The following is a 26,625-nucleotide window of genomic DNA, read 5'->3' as shown; positions in this document are numbered from 1 at the left end:
AAGGGAGGTAATTAATCTGCAAATAAACTGTAGCTATCATATAGCTCTTAATGGGCCTGGACATGTCCCAGTAATTTTTTCAAATCTGGTTATCTCTTGCTCCATTTAAATTCATTTTATTACCTTGATTCTTGTGGCATCCTCTTCAATGTCTTCCATCATCTTCATCACCATTCCCATGATCATCACTAACCTATATTTAGTTCTTACTGTATGACAGATTCTGTGCCAAAGGCTTTACATATATCATCTCTTACAAACCTCACAATAACTCTATTAAGTACATACTACTATTGTGCCCATTTCACATGTGAGGAAACAGACTGGAAGAGGTTATGTGACTTATGCACTGGTAATGATGACATCTATTTTGGGGACTACCCTAAGGCATCCAATAAGCAACCATTCTTTTGACTTGGGACCCTGTATTTATGGGGTGATTTCTGCATTTCTTAAATTAATTTCAAGTGAATAAAACATGGTGAGTCCTTTACTCTCAAAGTCTCTATGCTACTCATTCCTCTCTGCTGTTGGTCTACTAATCTAGATATTTAAGTATCTTAATACAGATATAATTTATGTTATTGCCACCGACTCTTCTCCTCTCTTCTCCTTGCTCTCACCTCTCAGTCTCACCACCCTCATGCATGAGACTTCTAGGCACCTCTCCCTCCACATTTCTGCTCCCTCCTACTTATATGAGGCACAAAGCACATGACAAGGGTGCAGAGGAGCCTTCTCTCCTGTATTACAGGGGCTTTTGGTTGCAAGAAGTCTCTTTATGACAAAGAGAGAAACTTTCCTGCTCTCAAAAACTTGGGCAAGTTTCCAAACTCACAATGAAGTAATTTATTCCATACAAAAAAAAATTAAAAAAACATAACTGTTTCGAGCATTTCATGCACCTGACACCATCACATTAGTGGCATCAGATTACATATTCAGTAAGGATTTCTACCACATGGTGTTGCAATTAACCACATGGAAATGTGTAGGCCAGGACCCCTCAGTAACATAGTACAACACACAGAGCAGTGAGAACTAAAACATGCCCTTGGAACAGAATGTTATATCTCATTAGGAAATGAAACTGTGACTTTCCTGGGAGTGACAACTCTGGCAGGAAGGGATGGAGGTCTGGTTTTCTAGTTATCATGAGTGTAACTACTCTTTAATCCTCCAGCTCTATGTCAGGTCTTTGATAAAGAATCTCTAAGAAAACTTTAAGATGGTTTCACTGAGGCATGGCCTAAGATCATGCCAATACATTTTTAATGCCTGATCAACCATGAGAAACCACTTGGGAGCCCAGTATAAATAATTCACTAGCTCTTAACTCACACGTTGCATTGAGACCAAGAGAGGTCAGTCTAGTTATGCCTATGGTACCTGACCCAAGGCACCTAAAGTAACACCTAGAAATTCTGTTGCTGAATCTATGCTCCCTGCTTCCAACTGTTCTGAGGACCCTGGCACCCTCAAGCTCTTTGCATGCTGCCAAGGGCTCCCAGCCATGTCTTCCTTCCCTGCCCAGAGTTCCAGATCTGGACCTACTTACTTCCCCCTCTCTGCTCCTACCACCTCCACCTATTGATAGCCTCATTCCTAACAGGTGCTTCTGATTTAGTTTTGGAACTGTTACTATCTGACTAGGAAAGTAGGAAATTAAGAGGTATTATTTTCTAAGAGATCTTTTCTGTCTTAAAGTTTAATTACAATGGGATATTTTGACTAATAACTCTACTGGTTGGTATAAGAAAGTGAAGGAACAAAACAACAATTGAGAATTAGTTGTCATGGAATCTTGTGTTCTGACTCCTGATCAGCTGAAGGCTGCAGAGCCCTCAAAATAGGCATAATTTTAGTAGTGCAGCAAAAACCTGCTCTGTGGGAGCATGTATACAATCAATGCCAATTGTAAAATTGTCTAAGTTGAGGAATAGGCAATGGCCATGAAGGTGGTATAGAAGTGAATGGGCCACCGTATACAAGTAATGTACCCAGAAGTGGAACCAACAGCACTTGGGAAGATTAGCGTGGAATATACTCTTTTTCCCACTTGTCAGTAAATATTTAAGTATCTTAATATAGATAGAATTTATGTTATTGCCACCTACATTATATACTGTGATAGAGACAGCACTGTGTGCTTATGAAGCCTCCTTTCTTTTTCTTCTAGGCATAAAACTAGACCACATTTTTAGTTAGAAGCCAGATGACTGAGTTCTGCCCAATAGAATGTGGGCAGAAATGATGCTAAGGTACGTCTTGACCTAGTCCCTAAACCAACCTCCTGTGTTGTCCTCCATGAGCTCTCCCTTTCTCCACTTACCAGCCTGATGCAGCAAAGGACAAACACTAAACAATAGCAGAGTCATGCTATAAATGGCAACCAAGGCCCTGAATAACTGTGTAGAGAAGAACACACATAACTGCCATTATTTCCCCTCCTTACTCTCATTGAACTGTACTGTGAGCGAGAAAGTAACTCTCCTTGTCTCAAACATACCCCAAACATCAGTGGCTTGTTACTGATTTTCCTGATTAACGAAATGGACTTCCCTCATGTTCAGGAAGATTCACGGGGTACCAGTGGGATAATTAGTGCAGCAAGTGCCAGGACACAAATTAAAAAAGTAAATTACCATAGCATATAGCTGCTAGGTAGATGCCAATTACATTCTTCTTCTGAAGTAGGAAAATTTGGGCTTACTGTTGTTTAGAGATACTTGTTTTTCTTCCCATCTTCCTGTATTCCTTTTGAATAATAACACCGACATTTCTTGCGAGGCAGGGCTCTTTCTACCCACCTTTATGGCCTGATGAGACGCTGTGGCTGTGTGCAGGGCATTCCACAACCACTTAGTGGTTTTCAGCTGAGTGAATTCAAACAAAAGGAATGTGGTGATACAGGCAGTAATTTCAGCCCCTTGGGTTCCTTGGCCTTTCACAGAGAGCTTATGTCCACAGCCAAAGCACTTAGGATTCAAAACCCCTATGAGTGTACAGTGTATGGGAGGGAGGAAATGACTTAAAACAGATGAGGGTTTTAAGTTCAGCCTGTGCTCAACAGTTAAATTCAATTTAAAGACTTCCCAAAACCTTTCTGAAATTACAAAAGGGCCATGAGAAATCAGCTTCTTTCTTTTGTGGTTGCAGATTTGATTCTGCAGTTCATGAAGTTATGTCAAAGTGCTTGCGTAACACTGCAAGCTGTCGCTGATGGAAATGAGGATGGTTTCTTCTTTGTTGTTAAATAACTAGAGTTATCCCACAAACATTCAGTCCCCACTATTGTGTTAGATGTGTGACCATGATTCCTTCCCCCAGAGAAGTCTAAATGTGGTAAAGCATCCATTGAAAATCCCTTAGAAAAGAAAATGCTAATGGTAAACCTGGTGCCTCAAAGGTTAAACTTGGAAAGCCCATCCCTGGAAGAAAAGACTTGAAAGTCTGAAGAAAATACTTAAGTAAAGTTACAGGACTGAGAGGGCTGCTGGCGACTGGAGACACCTTCTCCAATCACATTCCCTGCCTCTGCACGGTCAGCATCACAGAAAATCTGACTGTTCCAAAATTGCTCCTCACAACCCAAATGAAGGTTTAGGATTACATCCTGGGAGACAGCCAGCTGTAGCATCCTGAACCCCTTTATCGCTACTTGGCGTGTTGTGCTATTTTTTCTTTAATACCAAAGAGTCTAAGCTTAGATGTTAGAAATATGGCTCCCACATAAGTAGTTAGTAACGTGACCTTGAGAAAGTCCCTTCTTTAATTTGTATTCTATGAACTGAATGGTCTATTACATGAAGGCACATAATAAATGTGTTAATTTGAAATCCCCTAATTGCTCCATAATTTGTAACATCATTTAAAATGGAAAAGTTCTGTTAGAATACTGCTCCCTAACCTGGGAGTACATGAAAATCACCAAAAAAGAGTTTTCTTAGTTGTGATAGGGACAGGAAGCAGGGGAATTCTGAGAAGAGGGTGGATCCCCAGTGAGAGCCCCACCCTTAATCCTGGAACTGCAGCCGAAAATGAGAACATACGTTCCTGTTTTCTCACTCAAATGTTGCCTTTTCCAAAACCACCCAAGGCCCACCATGCCCCAGATCTTGTGCCCATAAAAACCCTAGGCTCCACCAGCAGAGAATAGAGAGCAGAGAAGAGAAGCAGCAGCTGGACGTCTGTGACTATGGTTGGATGTTGGAGAGAAGCAGCTTGAGTTCAGAGGGATGGCTTGACAGTGTTGCTTCAGAGAGGAGTCTGGCCTGGGACAGCCGGACTCTGAGGGACGATCACCTTCCCACTCCATCCCCTTTCTACCTCCCCTTCCTGCTGACAGCCACTTTCACTGGCAATAAAATCCTCCCTATTCACCACTCTTTAATTTGTTTGTGCAACCTGATTCTTCCTGGATGCCAAACAAGAGCCCAAGTGCCATGGGTATGGATGCTAAAGGCTGTCACACAGACCCTCTGCCCTTGCTGGTGAAAGCAACTGCCTCACGCAAAAAGGCAGAAAGCTCACTGAGTTGATTAACATTTAAGCCATTAGTGGACAGCAAAGCTACAAGAGCACAGTAACACACACCCCCTAGATGCTGCCACAGGGTTCCAGCTGGCACTCAAAAGCACTCACTGCAGCTCCTGCACCCACTCAGCTGTGTACTCCCTCCCATGAGGGTGAAGTGTAATGGGTCCAAGTGAGTGTTTTCCCTGCCAGTGTCAAAGCAGCCAGCTTGATACAGCACGAGTGCATTCCAGTTCCCATGAAGGGGTCAGGGAAATTTCCTGCTTCAGTTGCCTTTCTTTTTTTGTTAAGATACAACTTACATACAATAAAATGCACACTTTTTAAGTGTAATCAATGTGTTTTGACAAATGTATATACCTGTGGAACTATCACCTCACTCTAAACAAAGCATTGCTAAAGAAGTTTCCCTTGTACGCCCTCCTAGTTAATTCCTTCTGACCCACAGTCAACCACCATTTGATTTCTGTCACTATTTAACTGGTATTAAAAGTCTGTACTCTTTAGTATCTGGTTTCTTTCACTCATAGTATCTGTGAAATTCAGTCATTCATTTCTTTTTACTGTTGAGTAGTATTCCATGGGATGAATATCCTGCTATGGACAGAATGGTGTCCCCCAAATTTCATATGTTGAAGTCCTATTCCCAATGTGATTAAATTTGGAGATAGGGATTTTAGAAATTAATGAATATTTGATGAGGTCACAAAGGTAGAATCGTAGAATCCTAATCCAGTAGAATTTGTGGCCTTGTAAGAAGAGGAAGAGAGTCTCTCGCTTTCTCTCTCTGTCTCTCTCTCTCTCTCTCTCTCCTCTCACTACATGCATGCATCAAGGAAAGGTCATGTGAGGATATAACAAAAGAATGGCCATCAACAAGCCAGGAAGAAAGCCTTCCCCAGGAACTGAATTAGCCAACAGCTTGATCTTGGACTTCCCAGCCTCCAGAATTGTGAGAAATAAATTTTTGTTGTTTAGGCCACTCAGTCTATGGTATTTTGTTATGCCCAAGCTGACAATACCACAATTTGTTCATCCATTCATTTGTTGATGCACATTTCAATTGTTTCTAGTTTTGCCTATGATGAATCAGCTATTAAGAATATTTGCATATAGGTTATTGTATAATTCATGCTTTCATTTCTCTTAGCTAGATACCTAACAGTAGAATTGCTGTGTCAAGTGGTAAGTATAAGTAACCTTATTTTAAAAGCTGCTAATTTTTTAATGTAGCTGTAACATTTCACATTCCAACAAGCAATGTTTGAGAGTCCTAATTGCTCCCCATCCTCATCAACATTTGGCATATTCCTAAATTTTGTTTCAGCTATTCTGCTGGTTGTGAAGTATTACTGCATGATGGTTTTAATTTGCATTTCCCTGAGGACCTATTGGTGATGAGCACTTATTCATATGCATATTGGTCATTTGTATATTTTTTTGTGAATTGTCTGTTCAAGTCTTTTGCCTGTTTTTCTATTGGGTTCATCATCTTTTTATTGTAGGATGATATGTATTCTGTATATATTCTGAATACAAGTGTTTACATATATTACAAATATTTCCTTCCAGTCAATGGCCTGTATATTTATTTCCTTCACTGTGTCTTTTGATAAGCAGCAATTTTGATGAAATTTTGATGTAAGTCCAATCTATCAGTGTTTTCATTCATGATTATTCTTTCAGTATACAGTCTAAGAAATCTTTACCCACCTCATTGTCACCAAGATATTCTCTTTTGTTTTATTCTAATAACATCATAGTTTAGCTTCTATTCTCAGGTCTATGAGTCACCTCTAATTAATTTTATGATGATGAGATGCAGAAGATCCATTTTTTTCATGTAATTATCAAAAAGGACCATGAAAGGGTTATTTCTTCCATATAATAATCCAGTTGTTCTAGCACCTTTTATTGAAAAGGGTTTGCTTTCCCCCATTAAATTGCCTTAGCTACTCTGTTAAAAATTTATTAAATGTGAAAATGTGGGTTGATTATTGTACTCTACTCTAAATTCTTCAGTGAAATAGATAGCATAAATAAAAAACAACCACAACTCCTGGAAATCAAGGACATACTTAAGAGAAATGCAAAATGCACTGGATCATAGAATTGAACAAGCAGAAGAAATGACTTCAGAGCTTGAATGCAAGGCTTTTGAATTAACCCAATATGTCCAAGACAAAGAAAAAAGAATTTAAAAAAAATGAACAAAGCATCCAAGGAGTTTGGCACTATGTTATATGTCCAAATCTTAGAATAATTGGTGTTCCTGAGGAAGAAGAGAAATCTAAAAGTTTGGAAACCATATTTGAGGGAATGATTGAGGAAAACTTCCAGCCTTGCTAGAGATCTAGACATCTAAATACAAGAAGCTGAAATAACACCTGGGAAATTCATCACAAAAAGATAATCACCTAAGCAGATAGTAACCAGGTTATCTAAAGTCAAGACAAAGGGAAGAATCTTAAGAGCTGTGAAGCATAAAATATTAAGTAACTTATAAAGGAAAACCCATCAGATTAACAGCAGATTTCTCAGCAGAAACCCTAAAAGCTAGAAGGGACTGGGGTCCTATTTTTAGCCTCCTTAAACAAAACAATTATTAGACAAGAATTTTGTATCCAGTGAAACTAAGCCTCATAAATGAGGAAAGATACAGTCTTTTCCAGACAAACAAATGCTGAGAGAATTCACCATTACCAAACTAGCAATACAAGAACTGCTAAAAGGAGCTCTATGTCTTGAAACAAATCCTCAAAAATACAACAAAATAGAACCTCCTTAAAGCATAAATCTTATAGGACCAATATAATAATAACACAATGAAAAAAAAACACACACAAAATCTTCAGGCAACAAATAGCAATGATGAATAGAATAATACCTCACTCCACTTAGAAGGTATAAAATGGCTGAATGGATAAGGATTTACCAACCAGGTTTCTGCTGTCTTCAGGAGACTGACCTAACACATAAGGACTCAGGCAAACTTCAGGTAAAGGGGTGGAAAATAATATTCCATGCAAATGATCACCACAAGCAAGCAGGAGTAGCTATTCTCATATCAGACAAAACAAACTTTAAAGCAACAGCAGTTAAAAAGACAAAGAGGGACATTATATAATGGGACATTATATAATGATAAAAGGACTAGTCCAACAGGAAGACACTACAATTCTAAATATATATGTACCTAACACTAGAGTTTCCAAATTTATAAAACAATTACTACTAGAACTAAGAAAGTGAGATAAACAGCAACACGATAATAGTGGGGGACTTCAGTACTCCACTGATAGCACTAGACAGTTCATCAAGACAGAAAGTCAACAAAGAAACAATAGATTTAAACTATACCCTACAAAAAATAGACTTAACAGATATTTACAGAACATTCTACCCATTATTTGTAGAATATACATCCTATTCATTAGCACGTGGAACATTCTCCAAGATAGACAATATGATAGGCCACAAAACAAGTCTCAGTAAACTTAAGAAAATCAAAATTGTATCAAGTACTCTCTCAGACACAGTGGAATGAAATTGGAAATCAACTCTAAAAGGAACCCTCAAAAACATGCAAATACATGGAAATTAAATAACCTGCTCCTGAATGATCACTGGGTCAACAATAAAAACCAGATGGAAATTAAAAAATTCTTTGAACTGAATGATAATAGTGACACAACCTATCAAAACCTCTGGAATACAGCAAAAGCAGTGCTAAGAGGAAAGTTAAATATCATTAAATGAGTACATTAAAAAGTTTGAAAGAGCACAAACAGACAATCTAAGGTCACACCTCACAGAACTGGCAAAACAAGAACAATCCAAACTCAAAACCAGCAGAAGAAAACAAACAGAGCAGAATGAAATGAAGCTGAAACAAAAAAAATACAAAAGAATATGAAACAAAAAGTTGGTTCTTTGACAAGATAAATAAAATTAATAGACCATTAGTGAGATTAACTAAAAAAAGAGAGAAGATCCAATAAGCTCAATTACAAATGATACTGGAGATATTACAATGAATATCACAGAAATACAAAATATTATTCAAGGCTACTATGAACACCTTTATGCATACTCTAGAAAACCTAGAGGAGATGAATAAATTCCTGGAAATATACAACCCTCCTAGATTAAACCAAGAAGATATAGAATCTCTGAACAGACCAATAACAAGTTTCAAGACTGAAATGGTAATTTTAAAATTGCCAACAAAAAAAGTCCAGAACTAGACAGATTCACAGCTGAATCTATCAGACATACAAAGAATTTTTAACCATCTTATTGACACTATTTCAAAAGATAGAGAAAGAGAGAATCCTCCCTAAATCATTCTATGAAGCCAGTATCACCCTAATACCAAAACCAGGGAAGCATATGACAACAACAGCAACAACAACAACAACAACAACAACAAACTACAGACCAATATCCCTGATGAACATAGATGCAAATCCTCAAAAAAAAAAAAATACTAGCAAACAGAATCCAACAGTGTATCACAAAGATAATCCACCATGATCAAGTAGGTTTCATACCAGGGATTCAGGAAGGGTTTAGCATCTGCAAATCAATAAATGTGATACACCACATAAAAAGGATTAAAAACAAAAATCACACAATCATCTCAATAGATGCAGAAAAGACATTGGACAAACTCCAGCATTCCTTTATTATTAAAATGCTCAGCAAAATTGGCATAGAAGGGACATATCTTAAGGTAATAAAAGCCATCTATGACGAGCACACAGCCAACATTATATTGAATGGGAAAAAGTTGAAAGCATTCCCCCTGAGAACTGGAGCACCCACTTTTACCACTTCTATTCAGCATAGTGCCAGAAGTCCTAGCCATTGCAGTCAGACAAGATAAATAAATAAAGGGCATCCAAATCAGTAAAGAGGAAGTCAAACTGTTGTAGTTTGCTGAGGGTTTGATTGTATACCTAGAAAACCCTAAAGACTCATCCAAAAAGCTCCTAGAACTGGTAAATGAATTCAGCAAAGTTTCAGAATACAAAATTAGTGTACACCAAAGAGTAGCACTGCTTTACACCAACAGTGACCAAGCTGAGGATCAAATCCAGAACTCAAGCCCTTTCACAATAGCTCCAAGAAAATAAAATACTTAGGAACATACCTAATCAAGGACATGAAAGACCTCTATAAAGAAAACTACAAAACACTGCTCAAAGAAATCACAGACAACACAAACAAATGGAAACACATCTCATGCCCATGCATGGGTAGAATCAATATTGTGAAAATGATCATACTTCCAAAAGCAACCTTGCAATTTGCATCAAAATACCACCATCATTCTTCACAGAACTAGAAAGAACAATCCTAAAAGTCATGTGGAACCAAAAAAGAGCCCACATGGCCAAAGTAAGTAAGTAAAAGAACAAGACTGAGTAAAAGAACAAACCTGGAGGCATCACATTATCCAACTTCAAACTATACTCTAAGGCCCTAGTCACCAAAACAGCATGGCACTGGCATCAAAATAAGCACATAGACCAATGGAACAGAATAGAGAACCCAGAAATAGAGCCAAATACTTACAGCCAATCAATCTTTGACAAAGCCAAAAAAAAAAAACCATAGAGTGGGGAAAGTTCACCCTATTTAACAAATGATCCTGTGATAATTGGCAGACCATATATAGAAGAATGAAACTGGATCTTCATCTCTTGCCTTATACAAAAATCAACTCAAGATGGATCAAAGACTTAAATCTAAGACCTGAAACCATAAAGATTCTAGAAGATAACATCAGAGAAAGCCTTCTAGACATTGGCTTAGGCAAAGACTTCATTACTAAGAACTCAAAAGCAAATGCAACAAAAACAAAGATAAATAGATGGGATTTAATTAAACTCAAAAGCTTCTGTACAGCAAAAGAAACAATCAGCAGAGTAAACAGACAACCCACAGAACTGGATAAAATCTTTATAATCTATACATCTGACAAAGGACTAATATCCAGAATCTACAAAGAACTCAAACAAATCATCAAGAAAAAAACAAACAATCCTAATCAAAAAGTGGGCTAAGGACATGAATAGACAATTCTCAAAAGAAGATACACAAATGGCCAACAAGCATATGGAAAAATGCTCAACATCACTAATGATCAGGGAAATGCAAATAAAAACCACAATGTGATACCACCTTGCTTTTGCAAGAATGGTCATAATTTAAAAATCAAAAAATAATAGATGTTGGCAGGGATCCAATGAAAAGGGAACACTTGTACAGTGTTGGTGGGAATGTAAACTAGTACAACCACTATGGAAAACAGTGTGGAGATTCCTTAGAGAACTAAAAGTAGATCTACCATTTGATCCAGCAATCCCACTACTGGATATTTACCCAGAGGAAAATAAGTTATTATACAAAAAAGATACTTGCACACACATGTTTATAGTAGCACAAATCAGAATTGCAAAAATATGGAACCAGTGCAAATGCCCATCAATCAAGGAGGGATGAAAGAAGGAAAGAAGGAAGGAAGGAAGGAAGGAAGGAAGGAAAGAAAGAGAAAGAAGAAAGAAAAGAAGAGAAGAGAAGAGAGGGAAGGAAGGAAGGAGAAAGAGAGAAAGAAAGAGAAAGAAAGAAAAAAAGAAAGAAGGAAGGAAGAAAGGAGGAAGGAAGAGGAAGGAAGGAAGGAAGGAAGGAAGGAAGGAAAAAGCCATAAAAAGGAACCAAGTAATGGCATTTGCAGCCGGATGGAATTGGAGACTTTTTTTTTTTTTTTGAGACGCAGTCTCACTCTGTTGCCCAGGCTGGAATGCAGTGTCGCAATCTTGACTCACTGCAAACTCTGCCTCCTGGGTTCAAGAGATTCTCCTGCCTCAGCATCCTAAGTAGCTGAGATTACAGGTGTGCACCACCATGGCCGGCTAATTTTTGTATTTTTAGTAGAGATGGGTTTCACCACGTTGGTCAGGCTGGTCTTGAACTCCTGACCTCATGATCCACTGGCCTCAGCCTCCCAAAGTGCTGGGATTACAGGTGTGAGCTGCTGCGCCCGGCCTGGAGACTATTATTCTAAGTGGAGTAACCCAGGAATGGAAAACCAAACATCGTATGTTCTCACTGATATGTGGGAGCTAAGCTACGAGTATGCAAAGGCATTAGACTGATACATTGGACTTTGGGGACTTGGGGGAAAGGGTGGGGGCTGGCAAGGGATAATATTCTACACATTGGGTACAGTGTACACTGTTTAGGTGATGGGTGCTGATCTCGGAGATCAGCAGTGAAGAACTTATTCATGTAATCAAACACCACCTGTTCCTCAAAAACCTATTGAAATAAACAAATTAAAAAAAAAAAAAAAGATTGAGGAGTGGGTGGAAAGAAGCCAGGGTATATCTCCACCTCCTTGTTTGCTTTGGATTTCTCCAGCAACAGCTACATCATTTTCTTGGCATGTCTTCCTAGCTACTCCTTGGTGGCCCTGGCCCCTGAGTTCCTGCCCTTCCTTTCCTCCCTCGGTTAAGGAGCTTAGCAGCTTCCTGGTATCACTAATCACTGGCTAACCTCATCAAGCCCTGGTAAACTCCTCATCCTCTTCCAGGGCTGCTGTATTGAAGCCCCTGCATTAAGTTTCTGCTGCTTTAAATAGCCACAATGGTTTCTAGTATTCTAATTGGATCTGGTTATATCTGGGGATATGATTATAAGTGATTTCCAGTTTTACTTGTCAACTGTATATTTTTGTGTTTTGAAAATTTTATGACAGATAATAATTTTGCAATCATCATAAAGCCAATTTTTAAATAAAAATTAACATGAATGAAGTGTATTGGGTAGATTAAATTTAAGAGATATATGATGAAAACCATATAAGGCCTGCGTATGGGTAGTTCTGTGAATTGCAGTAATAGAAATCGAAGGGAGAGAAAATACTGACTCAATATACAAAGCATAGAGGCAGCCACTAAAGCAGTGATTCCAAATCAAGGGAGAATATCAGAATCAGCTGGGGAGCTTTATAAAAATATATATGTTTGGGTCTCACCCCAGACCAACTGAATCAAAATATTTGAAAATGGGTTCAGGCATGACTATTTGGAAATGACTTCCTGAGTGGTTTGCATAAACTCCATCCTTATCCCTCATCCTCCCATCACTACTGAGACCCTTTGGTTGTAAAGGAGCCACAAGAGAAAAAAACAGGCTCACTAGGAGAGAGGCAGTGGACGAAGCAGAAATAAAAGGATGAAGAGTGAGAGAAAAAGAAAAACCTTTACAGAGCAAAATAACATCCTATAAATTTATGTCTAGAAATTAACATTGAGTAGAAAGATTTTATAAAAATGTTTCATGTTTGTCTAACATATTAGCTAGAAAAAGCACATTTCTCAAATATATTAAGATAGGGGAGGCTTTCGTGGAAGATAGTTTTAAAGACAAAGATTTTGCTGCTTAAATATACCAAATAAAAGAAAGGGTCTCCATTTGGAGCAATGTGATCTTTCTTTTTCTTTTTCATTTTTTAAATTTTACTTTAAGTTCTGGGCTACATGTGCTGAACATGCAGGTTTGTCACATATGTATACATGTTGTTAGAGCAACGTGATTTTTTTCTAAACCCCAAAACTATAAAGAAGATGTAATAAATAACAGCATTTTAAATGCCAAATTAGAATGAAGAAATAAATGACCTTCCCAAGGGAAAGCAGGGTCTCTTGATATTTTAGCAAATTGAGTTATAACTGACAGGTTCCCTTATTCATGGAAATAGAGGCTTCATTAATATTGAACTTTCCAGTTATCTACATGAGTAATGTTGATTTTTGTGAAAAGGGAGATGCACTAATTAATATTTACCTCTTTGTATAGTACCTACACCTGAAAAATTATCGTAAGCATAGCCTGAGAATGACCCTGTATGGCAGACACACCTGAATGTGTGTTTGGAGTGCCAAACTAAGGAATCTGGGAGTAGCCAACCTGGAAATTCACTCCTTATCCATGAAGAACATCTGAACACCTGGTTTATCCCATGGAATGCAGGCCTACAATGGATCAAGGCCCTCTTGTCTGAGTTAATGAAGGTTGCTAGGTGGAAGTTTCTAGCGGGAGGGTGCTAAGTGAAATGCTATATAAACTCCATGCTTTTCACAAGTGGTTGTGGTTTTCCTGCTCAGCCTGCTGCCATTGGTCCATACAGTTCTCCTATCCAGCCCACTGCCACTGGACCATACCTGTATGTAAGTTTTCCTCAATAAACCCCATGTCTCGTTTACTGGCTCTGGGTCTCTTCTTTGGCCTCTTGAACCTGGCACCTTCCCTACTGAAGTTAGTAGGGGTCTGACATGACACTCTTCATTAAAACATATGAATAGCAAGAAAAAATCAACTTAGTCTTGAATTCTACAAACCTAGAAATTATCTTCTATTATCAGAACACCATTCATGAGAAGTTTAGTAAGTATTTTATGAAAAGCATTTAACAAGCATGCCCAAGGTTTAATTGATGCAAAAATTTTATTATATTTAATTATATACTCCTGTCTCCATCCACAGACCTAACTTAAAAAACACTAGCATCTCTAAGCCAGACAAAGAACCAATCTAATGAACAGGTATTCTCCACAGGGACTGATGCAAGGTTGAGCAAACTTTAAAGAAATACACACTATGGATCTCGAGATTCCACCCCTCAGGGTCATTGAGAGGAATGGCTCCTCTCCCCAGTTAAACATGCATGCAGATTCTGGCCCTCTAGTCTCTATATACAATATGCATGTGCCATGCCAGTGTGTGGGCTACAAGGACACTCCTATTGTGAAAGGCTAGAAATCAAGCTGGCATGTGACAAAACAGTGGTGGGAGAGGCGGATTGAGGCCCATATGACTGCAGTGCCTGGGAAAGGTAAGAACTAAAAAAACAAAGGAGACTTAAGTTAATCTGAGGCAGTGGCTTCCAAACTTTTTCAGGTGCCAAAAATGCCTATTGGTCTGTTATATTCTAACACACAAACTAGCATCTGTCTTAGTAGTAGAAAATATGACTTACATAGATAAATGTTAGTGTACATATAAATATACCTGTGTTTAGTACATATACACAATGTGAAATTATTGTTACATGTCTACCAAAACAAGCTGCAAGCTAAATGCAAGGGGCTGCTCCTCAGTTTTCCTATTAAAATTTCTCAGCTTGGTCATTTTGTCATCTGCTAGTATTCAAAACCAGGCAAGTGGTTACAATTTCCAATGGCTTGAGAAATAATTTTTGAGAGAAAAACATAAAATGAAGGAGATCATTCATTAACTTACATTTTTCTGAGAATTGTAAAAAGATGACTATAATTGTATTTTAGGGGAAACTAGCTTGGTCAATCCTAAAAAACACTCGTAATTGTTAAAACGCTTAGACTGCAAATAACTAAAGTGGACAAAGATTTTTGCTGCTTAAAAATACCAAATGAAAGAGAGACTTCGTTTGGAGCAATGTGATTTTCTAAAAACTATGAGGAAGTTGCAATAAACAACAGCAAACAGTTTTAGCTAACACAGCTAAAACAAAAAAAAAAATGAAGAAATTTTAACATAAGAGTATCTCTTAGCATACAAAGGCCAAGATGAAATAAAGATTCACAAAGTATTTGGAACCAAAAAACCATGAGGCCAGAAGTATTCTTTCTCTTATCCGTTTTCCTCTGCATATCTGATACCCGCCCCCACTTCTTCTGTCTCTCCCTCCCCTTCTCTAAACTAGTTACTTCTGCTTCTCCATCCATAAAGCAGTTATATGTGGTTAAATTTACATCTCCCAGGGTAATCAGATAGATTCTCTTGTTTGCTACAAGGGGAAATATATGCCTAGTTCACTACATTCAAACTGTAATCACTTCTGAACTCTACTTTGGGACTACTCTCCATTGTATCTTTAAGAAACAATAGAGAGTGAACATTATCGACTCAATAATTACCAAATCCTTAATCCTTTGTGCAAAGAGCTTTTACTTAAAAATGCTTCATCAATGCATGTTTTAGCTTATGAAAGTGGCAGCAGGAACAGGCTGAGGTCCTTTTCTTAGGCATCTGCATGATCAGATGCAGAATTCAGCTCTGCAAGCAACTAGAATTCCAGATTGCCTTACAGGGTACCTGAGGGAAACTTCTGCCCTCCCTACGGTGATGGTAAATACACAGAACAGCAGCTCATAGCCCCCAGCATGCCGTAATACAGGGCTCCACACACTTGGACTTTCCTATCAACAGGCAAAGAGCTACTATATCCTCAGGACAGGACTAAGAAGGGAGGGTGAGTGATGTCTAATGCCTGGAGGAGGAAACCAGGCAGCCTTAGAGCTGGCTCAGCCTGTGTACCCCAGCACGGAGGATTACACTGCTTCTGAGGCTTCAGAATTGTCCATATTTACAAAGAATTTGAAGTGAAAGAGTGACCTGATGTTGAACACTATAATCCATGCAGTTGGCACTGTTACATCTAACTTACCTGTGCACGCTGAGCTGCCTAAGCAGATTAGGTAGCCGTCACGCACCACAGATGAAGAAAAGTCTAGACATCTGTGAGACACATGATTTCTCAGTGCTTCTAAAGGGGATCATCATGATTTGCTGGAGGTTTATTTTGCCTGGAGGAGAAGGTGGTAAAAAGATGGTTGCAGTGTGACAGTTAACAAATGGCAATTTTGAGCAGAGGAGAAATAACTCAAATTATCATATTTGAGGCATATGTCAGGTGACTCTTGACTAGATTAGGTGGTCAACGAAGCAGATGCCTTTAGGTAAAAGTGGAAAATTACAGATGTTCTTGCTCCCATGTCTACACACCCCATGATACAGATGTGTTAAACACAGATACTTGACTGGTATCACACAGTCCATGGCTCTTGTCATGCACCTCAAATGCTCCATGCTACACGGACCATTTTGAGTTTTCCCTCTTGGATACCAGTGAGTCAGGATCTAGATTCCATCTCTAACTGAAGAGCCTCTGCACATCAGCCTTATGCCCATGCACAGAGAGGTATGGTGTAACAGGCAAGAGAATCCCACCTAAGAACATTTTCACATTAGCCTGCCATGTGCCTGAAGTTCCTGCATATCTCTCTTCCTTTGCAATAATGCCTCTTAAACTACCTGTTCTTTCCATTCCCACTGCCATCACCCCATCACCATTTGCCCTGGCTATTGCAACTGCTTCTCAGCTAAAGTCTCTGCTTCCCGTCTTCCCCGCATAAGGAATCCATCCCATGACATGCTGCCAGAGGTGCCTCTCCAAACACATTTCTGATGTGTAACACCCTTGCTCAAGAACTATCATCTCCCTGTGGCCTGTGAAGGGCCAGGCTAAGCTCAAAATCCTCTGGGTGGTATTCAAGGCCACTGTCAATGTGAAAATAATTTAAATTTAAAATATTTTCCCTCATTGCTCCCCTGTGCTTACATGTACATTCCAAACAAAGTGTACTAACCTGTTTCTGGGACATTCTACACCAATTATTATAAATATCTTTGTTTCTGTTGTTTCTGAGACCTGGAATTCTATTCTTCCAAACTTCTCCTCACCCCTTCTTACCCTCAAACTTTGCCTATTAAACACCCATTTATTCTTTAAGGCCAATCTCAAATGCCACTTCCTGAAGACCAGTAATATGATAACATATGTTGTCCGCTTTGTAATCTATTAAAAATGTGACAGATACAAGGATGTAAAAAGTTACCTGCAAATACTTTAGTCTGGGAAGTTGTATTTGCTGAGGCTAACTTAGCAAAGAATTACAAAGTGAGTGGCTAAGATAACAAATATTTATTGTCTCACAGTTCTGGAGGCTGTAAGTCTGAGATCAAGGTGTTGTCAGCGCCACACTGCCTCCGAAGGAACTAAGGAAGATCTGTTTTAGGCCTATTGCCTGGCATCATAAGTCCATAACTCCAATCTTGACAGGTGTTCTTTCTGTGTGTGTCTGTCTGTGTCCAACTTTTCTCCTCTTTTAAAAAATATCAGTCATATTAGATTAGGGTCCTCCCCAATTGATCTCATTTTAAATACTGCAGTTTTTACAACAGTACCTATCTATGGCTATGAGTGAAAAATGGGATTTGTACTCTAAGTCTGTCTGATTACCTCTCTAACAACCCTATCCCCATATAAGGTCACATGTGGAGTTACCTGGGGCTAGGATTCCAATATATTTTTATGGGGAGACACAATCAAACCCATAACAAAAGTAAATGAATGATGCAACTTTATTATTTTGGCTGAAAGAAAGATCCTATAATCAAAGTCTGGTGTCAGAGATGCTACAGACTTTCTTGGTCTTCCTTATCATAGCTTTTCAATGGCTTATTCTCTTACAATGTTCTTTTCTATCACAGAATACTGACTTTGTCTTCTCGAATCTGTACGTGGACAAAAAAAGTAATTCTTTGTATCTCTAGACATAGTAAGCATATCGATGGAGCTGCAGAAAGTCTATAGCATCTCTTGACACCAGACTTTGATCATACTTAATGACACTCAAGAAACAGTATCACATCCTGGTTTGTCCAGGGTGACAGGTCTCAATCTGGCTGCACATTAGAATCAAATACAAATGGTCTCCCCTCTACCTGCCCCAAATGTTGATTTAATTAATCTGGGATGGAGCCAAGTTTTGGACGAAGTAATGGAATAGAACCACTGATCTAAGCCCCAGATGCTACAGTAAGAGAGTTCTGAATACTACAGTATTTACAGCAGTACCTATCTATGTCTATGAGTGAAAAATGGAATTTGCATTCTAAGTCTGTACTATTATACAGAATACCTGAGAATGGATAATTTATAATAAATATAAATTTATTTCTAAAGTTCTAGAGGCTGAGAATATCATGATCAAGGGACCAGCAGGTTTATTATATGGTGAGGTTCTAGTCTCTGCTTCTAAGACTGTACCTTGATCATTCACCCTCCAGAGGGGAGGAATGCTAAGTCTTCATGTGGCAGAAAGTAGAAGGGAAAAAAGGAATAAACTCCCTCCATCAAGTCCTTTTTATAAGAGTATCTAATCCCATTCATGAAGGCAGAGCCCTCATGAGTCAGTCACCTACCAAAGGTGATACCTCCCAACACCGTTGCATTGGGGATTAAGTTTCAACATGAATTCTGAAGATGAGAACATTCAAATCATATCATGGTATCACTCAGCCCCTAAAATTCATGTCCTCACATACAAAATACATTCATTCCATCCCACTGGCCTTCAAAAGTCTTATCCCAGCATCAACTTTAAAGTCTAAATCCAAAGTCTCATTCAAATATATGGGTGACACTCAAGATACAATTCATCCTGGGGCGAATTTCCCTCCAGATGTGAGTCTGTGAAATCAAACAAGTTATGTGCTTCCAAAATACAGTGGTGAGACAGACATTAGATAAACATTCCCATTCCAAAAAAGAGAAAGAAGAAAGAAGTAACACGTCTCAAGTAATTCTAAAGCTGAACAGAACAACATTGTATCTTAAGGCTGGAGAACAATCTTCTTTGATTTCATATACTGCCTTCTGGACACACTGGGTAGGGTTGGGCCTCCAAGGCTCCAGGTGACCCTGTGCCCATGGCTTTGCTGGGTACAGACCATGATGCAGCTCTCACGGGTTAGAGTCAAGTTTCTGGTTGAGTCAAGAGTCAAGCTAGTGTTGACTCTTTCCCAAGCTAGTGTTGCATACTATGGCTCTACAGGTCTGGAGTCTTGAGGGCAGCCCTATCCCTGAAGCTCCACTAAGCACTGACTTAATAGGGGCTCTCAGTAGTGGCTCCACCTCTGTGGCAAGTCTCTGCTTGGGCCACAAAGCTGTCCAAAACATCCTTTAAAATACAGGTGGAGGTAGCCATGTTTCCACTACTCTTGCACTCTGCATGTCTGCAGGGTCAGCTCCACATGGCTCCCACCAAGGCTCACCTCTTATGTCCTCTGGAGTGGTGGTCTGAGTTGAACCTGGGCCCACCTGAGCTTGGTTGTTGAAGAGTGCATTGGCAGAATGTGGGGCACAGAGACTTAAGGCGGCCCTGGGCAGTGAGCCCTGAGGTCCCAAAGGCTCCTTGAGTCCCTCCATTGAAACTGTTCCACCCTCAATTCCCTGGCACTATGGACCTGTCATGAGCATGGCAGCCTCAAAGATCTCTGAAGTGCCTTCAGGTTCATTCTCCCATAGCACCTGGGTCCTTCCTTTCCAAGCTTTTGCCTCCTTATCAGATGATTGCTCCACATTCTTGGTTTTCTCCACTGAATATATTTTTTAATTCTTTACATAGCCAAGCTGAGAATTTTCTAAATATTTACATTCTGCTTCCCTTTTGATTATAAATTCAGTCTTTGTTTTTCTCTTCTCATATTCTACTATAAGCAGTTAAGAGAAGCCACACAGCCCCCTCAATACTTTACCATGAGAGATTTCTTCTGCCAAATATCCTAGTCCATAAGTCTTAAATTTCGTATTCTACAAAGTCTTAGGACACAGACACAATTAAGCCAAGTTCTATCCCCAAGTCCAGTCAGGATGAGCTCTCCCCTCATGACTCAGTTACCTCCCAAAAGCCACACCTCCCAATATTGTTGCACTAGGGATTAAGTTTCAACATGAATTTTACTAGGAACAAAAATATTCAAACCATAGCATACTCATTTTATGATATTTGGATAATTCAGTCAAGAGGAAGCATCTATATTAATTTTTCTCAGAGTACTTTGCCCAAGTTTTTGAGGCTGTGGTATATTTTTTAGGATTTCTGAGATATTAATGAAGTCCTGTTTCTGAGAAAACAGTGAAGACAATAGTGAAACACTCACAATCGTTTATGAGAATAAACTCCTTACTGGTCAGTTTTTCTGTTCAACATGCTACAATGTTTCTTTTGCCTCTTAGGGACAAACTGAGTGAAACCAACAGAAATCAGTGCTCCAAGCATTCCTGTCTTAGTAAAATCCCCAGATTATCCATGGTATACACTGAAGAATTAAATGCTTACAAGTGGAAGATATATCAAATCACTTTAAAACTGAAAGGGTTTATTTTACACTATGAAAGGCAATAAAGGAATTCTAGAATACCTATCAAAATAAATGATCTCGAAATCAGTAACCTATGCCAGAGAAGTTATTGGCAAGATAAAACTTTGTCAAGTTTATAAACTCAATCTAAAGTCATGACGATGAACCACATTCAACTAAACCATATTCAATTCTGGAATTCATCTAAAGTACAAATGAACCACATTCAATTCAGGAACTCATCTAAAATACAAATGAGCAGGCCCTATCTTTCCACTTCCCAAGATTTAGATATTGCTCCCTGTTGATAGACCGCAAGCTCCTTGAGATCAAGGACCATGCTTTATCGTTTTCTTACCCAAAGTAAATAAGAAAATGCCAAGGATATAAAAGGTGCTCAGAAAGTGTTTTATGAATGGAGGTAGTCACTCTAATCCTTTGTGATCTTGCTAGAGTGAAGAAAGTTTGGGGGGAAAGGGAGTGAGTAAGCATTTGGCACTCTGGGCCTGTGTCCTGAAAGCTGAAAATGCAGAGAACCAAGAGTGGTGTTGCCAGGTCAATCAATCAATCACATATATCTGGACAGTGAAAAAACAGAGAAACATTAGTACAACCACGATGGAGAACAGTTTGGAGGTTCCTCAAAAAACTAAAAATAGAACTACCATATAATCCAGCAATCCCATTCCTAAGTATATACCCAAAGGAAAGAAAATCAAGATATTGAAGAGATACCTGCACTCCCATGTTTTTTGAAGCACTATTCACAAAAGCCAAGATTTGGAAGCAATCTAAGTGGCCATGAACAGATGAACGAATAAAGAAAATGTGGTACATATATACAGAGAAGTAATTATTCAGCCATAAAAAAGAATGAGATTCTGTCATTTGCAACAACATGGATGGAACCGGAAGTCATTACGTTAAGTGAAATAAGCCAGGCACAGAAAGACAAACTTTGCATGTTTTCACTTATTTATGGGAGCTAAAAATCAAATCAATTGAATTTATGGAGATAGAGAATAGAAGGATTGTTACCAGAGGCTAGGAAAGGCAGTTGCAGTGCTGGGGGCAGAGGGGGAACTAGGGATGGTTAATGGATAAGACCTAGAATTTGACAGCACAACAGTGTGATTATAGTCAATAATAATTTAATTGTACATTTAAAAATAAGAGTATAATTGGATTTTTTGTAACACAAAGGATAAAGCCTTAAGGGGATAGATATCCCATTACTCTGATGTGATTATTACACATTGCATATAGTAGTATATATATTTATGGGGTATATTAGACACTTTGCCTATATCAAAGTGTCTAATATACCCCATAAATATATATACTACTATGCAACCACAAAAACTAAAAGTAAAATAATAAACTTTAAAAAGAAAAAACAGAGAAACACCTTCTCTGGAGAAATGTAGCAAGCTAGCACAATTTTAATTATTTCAAATTAAAATAAGGAACACAAGGGACACAAACTGAAAAAGCCAATACTCTTTTCTGACCATAGCAACTGATGACCTAGACTGTGACCATAAATATGACACTGGAATCTTACAAAGGAATGTCCCTTGCACATTCAAATATTAGGTTACTAAGGGTGTAGACAGCTGAGCAAGTATTTTACATGCCTGAACTACTATGCAAAAATCCATTATTTTGGATCCTTTCAGTTCCTTTAGAGACATTTTGCAGTGATTATAAGATAGAGATAGGTTTTACAACAATTAAATACTGTCTTATTGACAACTCCACAATGATCTATGATTTTTAAAAACTACAAATTGAATTCATGAGACAACTGAGATTTTTCCAGAATATTATATAAACTATAAAGAATGTCATATGTTATATAAACTGTGAAGAACTCTTTAAAGGATTTGAACCTATTAATTGCTTACAAATTAAAATTAAGAAACAATTTAAAAAGCAAAACACCAAGGTTCCCTTCAATGGTTTTTACCCAGAAACTACTTTGGAGGAGTTAAGTTTTAGGTATACTGCATATACATAAAAATTATTTTAAAAGAATTTAAAGTTCAAATTGTTTACTAAATCCACTTGCCCCTTTCCTTTCCCTACATCTACCCCTACTCATCTGAATCTATAAATTTCTGCTATAATTTAATTTTCCATGGTAATTTTTTAAGTTATTAGTAAATAATGATCTGCCATTCTGCTTGCACGCAGCATAAATGGAATCACATTGAGAAATTCTCTACTGTTTTCAAATACTAAATGCATTTTAAAATTGAAAAACATTTTATTGATATCTGAGCTTAAAGATAGTTCACTCATTAATAGCCTAAGACCTCTTCATTAAGTTGTAATCATGTGGTATAAAAGCTTCATCCTGATTACTCAATCATGACTAAAATAACACATAAGATACCTGATTCCTAACTTTCAGCAGCAACTTGCTGAATAATCTTTTCATAATTAATAATATGCTAAAGAGATGTTATTGAGCCAAGAATTGATGCTGTTGCCTGACAAAAACCGTGTAAATAGTTTCAGAAAAAGGTAACACCAAAATACAAATAGCGTTTCATATTAAAATTCTGGAAATGTAATATTGCTTTGGTGGCCATGAAACTTGTCAATCTTTCATCACTGCAAACAACTATCACCGAAATTAGATTTTGTCATTTCAGGTTACTTCCTGATATATATAGATACGTATTTAGGGATTAGTGGATACCCATACCCAACTGCATTTCTTTATGCTTCTCCTGAGAGAACAGACTGCTGCAATCCATGGACAAGAGAGATCTCAGGCTTTGTGGGAATCTTGATAGCATTTTCACTGTGAGTGGCATGAATGACTGAAGATAAGCAGACACTCTCTTGATTTTCACAAAGAAGTGGGTTCTGGGAAGAGCTTGGTTCAGAAACATACCTGCAGCCCAGAAAGGAAGACAGAACGTGATCTCCTGTAAATGTGTGGATCTTCCTCTCTCTAAGAGGCCAAGAAGAGCTGATGAGGTAGGCTGTGGCTTTTCTAAGCCAAGCTAGGAGTATAAAGAGACTAGGCAGCCAGGAGGCTTACTCTAGGTGGGTTATTGGGGGACTTACAGCCTGTTTGCTTCTTCAAAACTAACCTAGTTAGGGGAAAACAAAGTCATCTTCCCCTGCTTAAGGAACTAATGTGCTTAGGATAGTGGATCTGAGTCTGAAGAAGCCAAAAAAAAAATTTTTTTTTTCTTTTAAAAGAGAAACTTACTTATGAGAAAGATCAATTGGAACCCAAAGAACATGTTACCAGAAAAGGGAGATGGAAGTAAAGAGATAAAAAAGAGCATGTGTGCAGAGAAATAGGGCTGCTGGATGACAGACAACAACTGAATTTTTAAAAAGAGAAAAAGAAAGATGAAGGAAGAGGAAGTTTTCAAAAAGGATGCCAAGGCAATTCAATGGGGAAAGAATAGGCTTCAACAAATGGTGCTGAACAAGACAGCCACACGGAAAATGACAAATTTGGACCTCTACTTTACATCATATATCAAAATTACCTCCAAGCAGATTATGGACATAAATACGAAAGCTAAATATATAAAAATTGTAGAAGAAAACATAGAAGTAAATGTTTGTTTGTTTTTTGTTTGTTTTGTTTCTTTTTTTGTTAACATAGAAGTAAGTCTTTATGACTTTGGGTTAGACAATGGTTTCTTATATACAACACCCAAAGCACAACAAAAAAAAAAAAAAAGAAAAAAGGATAAATTGGACTTCATTAAAATTTAAAACTTTTGTGCTTCAAAGGACACCATAATGAAAGTGAAAAGATAACCAACAGAATGGAAGAAAATATTTGCAGTTTATATATCTAACAAGGGACTTGTATCTAGAATATATACAGCACTCTTACAACTCAGCAATAAAAATAAAGCCCAATTTAAAAATGAACAAAGTACTTGCATAGACAGAACACCAAAGAAGATATGCAAATGGGTAATAAAGACATGAAAAGACACCCAATGTCATTAGTCATTAGGGAAATGTAAATTGAAATGATAATTAGATACCACTTCACACCCACTAGGATAGTTATAATGAAAAGGACAGACAATAATGAATGTAAATTACACAGGATATAAAATAAAACAAGCAAACAAAAGCTTCTGAATGGAATAAGGTATCTGAGATTCCAGCTGAGGAACAAGTGCAATAAATCCTCTCAATTGGACAAAAATGTCCAGGGAAACGAGACTATGAGTATGGCTTTCCCTTTGAATCCTGATAAATCTAAGGAGCCCATAATAAAGTATAGAAACAATGAGAGGACATGGAGGAGAGAAAGCAAAGAAATATAGCATAACTAGGAATCATGTCTAAAAAAAGTTGTGAGTGAGCTCTTGGGGTATGAGGCTGACTAGAATCAAATACCTCAGAAGCTGGCCAAGTTTTGGAGAGTGTTATACTGCCAATAGAACCACCAGCCTAGTTAAAACAGGTTGTGATTGTGGTTTAAAAGGACCCTTGGGCTAGCAACATGAGAGGCAAGAAGTAGGATGAGGAAGCTGCTAATGCTCAAATAAGACAATCTCCAAGGCTCACTTCAAATGTGACGAAGGAGATAATGGAGAAGGGCAAGCCTCTCAGAGGGAGGAACGAAGGGCAGAATCAGGTCTGATGAAGGAACATTCTTCACCCCTCTGGGGTGGAGGCTCCTGCCAGCTCTGCCCAGAGGGATTTTAGAATTCCTAGGTGTATCCCATTCTTCCTCTTTCTGAATGTTAATATTAATATTGAGTTTTTTCTATTCCTGTTCCACCATTACATATCAGGTGTATAGAAAGAACAAAACACATCTTTTAATTCACAGATCTCTGGCTTAAGAAGAACTATATTCAGACCTGATATAGCAACTACTTAATGTCCCTGAGATCCTGAGCTCTGAGCTTGAGGCTCTCAATAGGTGGGACTTTTGGGTTGTTCTCCCTTGGGCACAAGGGGTGAACAAAATATTTAGTAACCAGAGGGTGCACTGTGGTAGTCATAAGACCTTTCACAAACATTCCCAGCTCTTCTTTCAGGCACAAGACTTGCACTTCCCCAAACTTTGAAGTTTAGTGTGGCCATGCTACTTTCCTTAGACAATAAAATATGAGAGAAGGTATGTGTGATGCTCTGAGCCGGCTCCTGCTTTCTGTATTCATTTCCCCCTAGTATAACGATTGTGGAAGTGTGTATCAAGATGGACCCTCCAACAGCCTCAGTCTTCGAGTATCTACAATGAACAGAAGCTTTTATATTGGACCATAAGAAAAATGTATGAGATAGACTTTTCTAGGGTTAAGATACAGAGATTTAGGGATTGTTTGTTACCATGACGAAATCTAGTATATACTGACTGATACACATGTTAAATTAAATAAGAACCAGGCCTTGCTGGTATAGGCATGGAAAACACCTGAAAAATAAGACACTCACATCAAAAATGACTACACTTCACAATGTTTGAAAAATTTTAAAGTTATAACCATGTTTCTAAATTCTTAATGATACCTCGGAAGAATCAAGAGAAACTGTGTGTGAAGATCATAGTTTATCCTGGGGTCATAGTGGAAAGTAAATTCTTAAACACCTCTTTGAAGTCCTTATTGAAATGGATGCACTCACTCACACAGCCCATCTTCCACTTTGAGGAGTAACACAGATGGTTTTCCACATGCCCTCTGAGGTGCTCTAAATGCTCTCCCAGTGAGCTGAAGGGCGGCAATCTACCCCGAGTTCTTGTTTCTCTTTTGGGACACTCCTTTGCAGGATGATGTTTTTCTGGTCAAGAGTGAGAATAAAGAATGAGATCTGTAATGCTCAATCCTTTACATATTTTCAAATTGGCAGTGAAAGTGAATCTCTTGCCCTGTGAAATTTAGTATAAGCTACAAAGGCAGAAATAAAGGAATTATTATAAAACATAATGTTGGGGAGACAGGTGCATCACATCACAGCCACAGAAATATTTACTTTATTATTTACTGAAAAAGGGAAAACTCATAATGGACTGATTCTCTTCCCATGCAAAAGGAAGATGTGACATAT

The 26,625-nt window shown here is 38.2% G+C and overlaps 1 protein-coding gene across 11 annotated transcripts in view; it reads right to left on the bottom strand.

Moving 5' to 3' along the window:
- MTERF1 (mitochondrial transcription termination factor 1) overlaps positions 1-26,625 on the bottom strand; it is a 397,742-nt gene that overhangs the window by 64,389 nt on the left and 306,728 nt on the right. For 7 of the 11 annotated variants that reach the window (XR_010344051.1, XR_010344054.1, XR_010344053.1 and 4 more), the window contains one exon: positions 16,034-16,172. The exons of the other annotated variants lie outside the window; for them this stretch is intronic. The gene's annotated coding sequence lies outside the window, so the exon portion shown is untranslated. The remainder of the gene's footprint in view (positions 1-16,033; positions 16,173-26,625) is intronic. 11 annotated transcript variants of the gene reach the window in all.

The sequence above is a fragment of the Aotus nancymaae genome, unplaced genomic scaffold (genome assembly GCF_030222135.1).
Source record: "Aotus nancymaae isolate 86718 unplaced genomic scaffold, 86718_ANA_hifiasm-v0.15.2.pri h1tg000025l, whole genome shotgun sequence".
NCBI classification, from domain to species: domain Eukaryota; kingdom Metazoa; phylum Chordata; class Mammalia; order Primates; family Aotidae; genus Aotus; species Aotus nancymaae.
The sequence above is the reverse complement of the archived record's forward strand: the minus strand, read 5'-3'. Positions and strand labels throughout refer to the sequence as shown.